We start from the raw sequence: 5,865 nt of genomic DNA, 5'->3' as shown, positions 1-5,865 counted from the left end.
CCTTTCATGGACGTTTTACCAGTTTCCATAATTTCATTAGGTTTCATCACTCTCGGTGTCCTATGAATTTACATAATTCCTAGTAGTCCTATTTCCCTAAATAAACCTATGATGGTTATTTATGTGTCAACTTAACTAGTCCAAAGGTGTCCAGATATTTAATTAAATGTTGTTCTGGGTATGGGTGAGTATGGGTAAGGGTGTTTCTGGATGAGATTAACAATTGAATCAGTAGACTGAATAAAGCAGATTGCCTTTCACAATGTAGGAGGACATCATCCAAGTCATTGAAGGCCTGAGTAGAAAAAAAGAAAAAAAAAGGCTGAAGAAGAGAGATTTTCTCTCCTTGTTTGTTTGTCTTTGAGGTGGAATATCAGTGTTCTCTTGCCTTGGGTCTCATGCTAGGACTGGAATTTATACCAGTGATTCTCCTGATTCTCTGGCTTGCAGACTCAAAATAGAATTATACCACTCAACTGCCCTGTGCTTGCTGCTTGCTAACTTGCAAATCTTGGGACTTCTCATTCTCCATAACCACACAATTCAATTCTATGTAATAATTGCCTCTTTCTCTTTCCCCCTCTCTCTGAAAATATATATAAATATAATATACAAATTTTATATATATGTACATATATACATAATATTTTGCCTATTTCTCTGAAGAACCTAGATGAGTACAAAACCTTGACAAACACATATTCCACATAAATGATCTGCAATGTAGATCTTTAAAATCTGTAAAAGTACTCCAGCACTTCTTTTAGTATATCTGTAATTTATGAAGATTGAGTAAAATTTTGAGTGCCATATTTCAGGAAAGATGTTTAAAAGCTTAAATCAAGAAATTTTAGAGCCAGAAGGACTAAAAGGTTTATGGAATCCTTCTTTCCCATATGTCCCTCAAAATAAATATCAATAATTATCTACAAAATAAGCATAATATGTCCAACTAAATTCTAATGATTTCAAGATAATTATTTCAATAAATTAAAAAATACACATCTTAAATGCCAAATACTTTCACATTATCTTTATCTCGCACCCTTTTGATGTTCCTGTTTTTTTCTAGTACGCTAAGCACACATGTTTAGTCTAACTCTAGGAAATTGTAGTAGACTGCAAAAATAGTTCTAATTTTCCTCTCTATATATCTAAACACGTTTGTAAGGTGACATTGCAGCTCCTTCCATGAAGAGGTGGAATCTTTCCCATCTCTTGAATCTGGGCTGACTCTTAACAAGTTTTGGTCAACAGAATATAGTACAATGGTGTGGGTACCAGTCCTGAACTTGGGTCTCAACTGTCTTGTGCCGCTTCTTTCTCTCAGTGACCTGTGAGTCTGAGCTAGCCAGCTAGGAGTTGAAGACCATGTGGAAGAGAGGCCAGTTGCCCCAGCTGATGCTTCCTAATCCTGTCTACTACTGGTAAATATTGAAACATGTGAGGAAGCCTGGCCAACATTGTCAGAGCTGTTTACCAGACCCACAACTGCCCAGGTATATAAGAATAAGTCCAGCTGAGACCAGAAGAACTGTATGACATATAGACTCATGAGGGATAAAAAACTGGTTTTTCTTTCAAGCCCCTTAGCATTGAGGTGGTTTGTTACATCGCAATGGCTGAAAGAGAAATCCAGCACTGGACATTATAAAGCAGGAGTATATACAGTGATTAACCTGTCAAGAGGTCTGAAAATCAAGCTGTATGAGAATGGATTGAAAGTATTAGGATATTTAGCATAGAAAGCAAAAATATTAGGAGGGACATAGTGGCTTCCCCAAAATAATTGGTGAACTGTTATGTAAGAGGGGATTATGTTTACCCATCATAAATTTAAAAGGCTAACAGTAAACATTGGCAGATATTAAGATGATGAAAGATGTTGTAATAGAGCTATATAAATTGTATAACTTCCTCAAATTTATCTGGTGGGGATGGTGCCTCACAGTACAGTTAGTTTTTGTCATTAGAAATGTTCATAGAGAATGGATGACCTTTTCACGGGTTTGTTTTGGAAGGTAAATTTCCTCTTTGGCTTGAAGTTTTGACTAGGTAACATATAACATTACTTTAAGTCTAAATTTGTAGGTGTGGTGAGAATTTATATGTTTCTTTTCATTAAGTATGCTTTTCATAATTTTCAATATTCAGAAATTTATATTGTTTAAATACTAATAATAAAACTGTTTGATTTTCTATTCATTTTTATTTGAATTGATGATATTGTAACTAGACTCCCAGTGGAATCATCTGAAAATCTATCCAACACCTTACCATTGATAGAGCTGTTAAAATGTGTTCTCAGTTCCAAATAATTCATTTCAAAGAGACTGTTGGGTTACAACCAATTTTGAAAGGGAAGACAAAAATTCACACAAAAGTAATATAAGAATGATATAATGATATGATATAATTTATTTCTGTTTCTTTGTTCAACAAATATCTATTGACTTCCTGTTATTTGCTAGACACTGATTCAAGCATGGGGGTATGTTAATAAACAAGTGAAGGCATTACCTTTAGGAAGCTTATCTTCTAGTAAGGAAGGAAAACAGTAGACAAATAAGAATTCCATTTATTGTGCATTGGTTCACAACCCTATCAGGAGCTTAGCAGGTATACTTGAAACTGGCCTTCATACTTGGAGGGCAGGGAGAGACCAAAGAAAGGGAAAGGCCATTCTAATTGGGAAGTGGCAGTTTTACTAAGCAAAGGGAACTTACATACAGGGCTTTTTGTGGGCGACAGCAAGGCAAATGGGCTCCCACATCCACCTACCAAATCTTAAAAATTTGAATAGGGTCCTTAATGGGTTCAGTCACATATATTATACAGGGGTTCTCAATACCACATGCCTGTCTAAAGGCTCTATCTTTGGAGCAGCATCTGGGGGCAGGAAAAGCTAGTGGAACCCATATTCCAAGGATAGGCAAGAGAATGAAGATGTCAGGGCCTACTAAGCTCACTGGTCATTTGGCAGTCAGGTCTTTTTGATGATGTTTCCCAACATTGTGAAGTAGTGACAGTGCTAAGAAGAAAAAATAAGCATGGTAAGGAGATATAAATTAGTGGATGAGTCAATATTTTGGAAAAATGACCACAGAAGTCCTCTGTGGGGAGGTGTTATTAGAGCACAGGCCTGACTGAAGCTGGAAAAAACCTAGTAAACAAGGGGAATGATTTACCAAACAGATGGAAAAGATGGAGAAGAAGTTTTGCTAGATGTAGACAATGAAATGCAAGAAAGGTTACATACTGAAATGAGGTGAGGCAAAGGAGAAGAAATTAGAGTAGTAGAAGTGGCTAGTTTACGTGAAGCATCATAGGTCATGATTAGAACTTGGTATTTTATTTAGATTATGATATAAAACCATTAGAAGTGTGACATTAGGCACTTGGCAGGATACGTGTTCTATTTCATGTGGTTCACTCTTGCTTTTGGGAGAACATAAAGCTATGGTGTGGTAGAGTTAGGCAGGGTTCATTGGTCCTTGATCCAACTGCTTTAATATCCATTCTTTCCTTTCTCAAGTTCTGCCTTCATACTATATTTTCTAGGCTTTTTATGAGACAGCTGGGTGAGACACTGACAAGTGGAGGGAAGAAAGAAGCCAGGACATTTTTTCAATCTTTTTTCTTTCTGCCTCATCACTGACAATGAGCTGAGTGAATTATGGTGGTTCTACTTTTCCTGGCATCAGTAGAGAGTATACTTTTGTGCTCTGGTTATGCCTCTTATTTTTTTTCCCATCCACCAAGAAACTATAACTTTATTAATAATAGAAATGCTATACAAATTTCAAACCAAGCTGCTGTTATTCTGTTGAAACAGCAAAGAAAAAAAAAAAGTCCTCATTTTCAGACAGTTACATTGTTAACTCTGTAATAACACTTACAGTATCATTACTGTAGTTCTTCAGGAATTGGATTGCCTTTGATTTTGACATATTAGTTTGTGACATGACACATTCTATGTCCTTAACCTCCACACCTGTTTCATCAACCTTTTCCTCTTCACTCTCCTCTTATACCATTGGAGTCTATATGTTTTCTTGAATGTCTGAGACAGCTTCACCTTGAAATTGAATTTCTCAGTACTTGCTAGTTGTGCCTGCTGAGATAAATCTTTGATCTTGGCTTCCCCCAAAACTATGTAGGTATCTGAAGCTGGGTTCTTGTAGACATCCGGTTTTGTGATGACAAAGAAGATATTCTTAGATTTCCAGATAGTGACTCTCCTAACCCCTGTAACCTGTCAAAAACCCAGTTTGGATATAGCCTTCTGTGCCTTCTTTTCACTTCAGATCTGTTTTGCTTTACTGACTGGTTCTTCATTGATTTCAGCTCTGGCTGCCAGCTGGGCTTATTGTGTGGTCGCCTGTGTGGAATCCTGTTCCTCAAGCTCTGGTACTGATTTATCACTGTCAGATTCTCTTCCAGACCCTGTCTCAGCCTGAGGCCCTGGCAACTCCTGCTCTGTAGCAGGCATGGTTTCTGTGGCTTCACCAGGCATTGCATTTTGTGCAGTGAGTGTAGAACCAAGACGGTGGAAGAAAGAGAGCGAGTCATCCCTCTTCTTTTTTGAATCTCAACCTATGATATGGGTGAGGGATTCTCCAAAGTGATTTGTCTAGTTGGGCCCTGACCTGACTGAAACAAGAAGCTAAGCTGAAGCAAGAATACTGTTGTGAGACTAGTCCAGTAATCTAGGCGAGAGAAGAACAAGTTGTACAAGTTATCGTCACAGCATGGATAAGGTGAAAAATGATGGAATTTGGTATCTCTTTTGAAGGTAAAACTCACATAGTTTAGTGATACAATAAAAGAAAAGAAATATAATGTCTTCAGTGTTTAGTTTGAAAAACTAGGTAAAGGCGGTATTGTTGGTAGGTATGGAGAAGATTGAGGAAGGAAAAGATCAGGAGGGGAGGGCGTATAAATCAGGAGTTCTATTTGGTAAATGTTAGCACTGACATAGCTATTTGGGATCTAAGAGGATCATGTAGAAAGTTAAATATGTGAGCCCAGAGTTTAGGAAAGCACTTCAGTTTAGAGAACTGTGGCTGGGTGGGTAGGATTATTGGTATAATAGTCACACAATTTGAAAAGATTACTTAGGAACTGGCTAGGCATAGAGAAAAATCCATAACCAAGGACAGTGCCCTAATGCACTCCAATGTTTAGAAATTGGAGGGAGAAAAGAAACCATCCTAGGAGACTGAAAAGACACAACTAGTAAAGCAGAAGGAAAAAGACAAAAATGGTATTTCTAGAAGCCAAGCGAAGAAAGCTTTTCAAGATGTCATGTCCAGTGGATAAAATGTTGTCTGTGTCTACTATATCCTTCTTCCTTCCCCCCCCCATCTCTCTCCTTTTCTCTCTCTACTTTTTTCCTCCTCCTTTCTTTCATTGCTTTATTCAGTTATTTAACCAATATATATCAGGAGTTTGGTGGATGTACTGTGCTAGTTAATTCAGAACTCAGACAGAGGAGGTTTTCAATAAGAATTGTTAATAGTAGTCTTGTGGAAGAGGGTTAATTATTTTTTTTTTCAGACTATTCCTTTAAACAAAGAATCATAGAATTTATCTTTAGAATATAAGGTATTGGTTCACCTGGAAAACAAACGCATTATTCTACGTCTTAGGAAAAGAATGAGATTTTTACCTTGCTTCACACTTTATATGCATTTACTCATACAAATAATATGTATATATGCATAAATATTTTACATTCGATTCTATAATATTTATTCACAGCATCTTGCAATAAAAAAATTTAAAAAGTTTCTCATGTATCTATTTCATAATTTTATTTTTCTGCTTGGAAATGGCAAATGCAACAGAATTTTCTTCAAAGCC

At 36.7% G+C, this 5,865-nt stretch overlaps 1 pseudogene; it reads right to left on the bottom strand.

Annotated features, from left to right (window-relative positions):
• Positions 1 to 3,869: 3,869 nt before the first annotated feature.
• On the bottom strand, positions 3,870 to 4,516 carry LOC116876436 (annotated as a pseudogene).
• Between the last annotated feature and the right edge of the window lie 1,349 nt (positions 4,517 to 5,865).

This window comes from Lontra canadensis, unplaced genomic scaffold (assembly GCF_010015895.1).
Source record: "Lontra canadensis isolate GAN:19392208 unplaced genomic scaffold, GSC_riverotter_1.0 scaffold1, whole genome shotgun sequence".
NCBI classification, from domain to species: Eukaryota; Metazoa; Chordata; class Mammalia; order Carnivora; family Mustelidae; genus Lontra; species Lontra canadensis.
The sequence above is the reverse complement of the archived record's forward strand: the minus strand, read 5'-3'. Positions and strand labels throughout refer to the sequence as shown.